This window comes from Elephantulus edwardii, unplaced genomic scaffold (genome assembly GCF_000299155.1).
Source record: "Elephantulus edwardii isolate Elephantulus edwardi_28Jun2011 unplaced genomic scaffold, EleEdw1.0 scaffold02192, whole genome shotgun sequence".
In the NCBI taxonomy this organism is placed as follows: domain Eukaryota; kingdom Metazoa; phylum Chordata; class Mammalia; order Macroscelidea; family Macroscelididae; genus Elephantulus; species Elephantulus edwardii.
Window position 1 is genome coordinate 1 of NW_006401942.1, and position 617 is coordinate 617.

Sequence of the window (617 nt, forward strand, 5' to 3'; positions counted from 1 at the left end):
TATTGAAGGCTACAGTCCTTCACCTTCTGCAGCAAGTGCTTCAGGTCCTTCTCCGTTTCAGTGAGAAGGGTTGTGTCATCTGCATAATGCAGATAGTTGATGAGTCTACCTCCAGTCTTGATGCCACATTTCTTCTGCTAGAGCCTAGCTTCCCGGGTGACATGTTCCGCATATAGATTGAAAAAATATGGACACAGAACACATCCCTGGTGTACACCATTCTCGACTTTGAATCATGCCCTGTTTCTTGTTCTGTTCTGACAATTGCCTCATGGTTCAAGCATTTGCATACACACAATCATGTGTTCTGGGATTCCTATTCTTCTCAGAGTTAGCCACAATTTGTTGTGACCCATACCGTCAAGTACTTTTGCATAGTCAATGGAACCCAGAGAGACATTCCTCTGGTACACTCTGTTTTCAGCCAAAACCCATGTAACATCAGCTGTGATATCCTTACTACCACAGTCTCTTCTAAACCCATGATAAAATTATGAAAGACAAAATTCAGGGAAGTAATGGTAGCACATACACGTAGATGAAATGAGAATGAGTCATTTACACTATCAATTTATACTGGTATATTAATTCTACTCATTGTGAAATGGCAATTTACT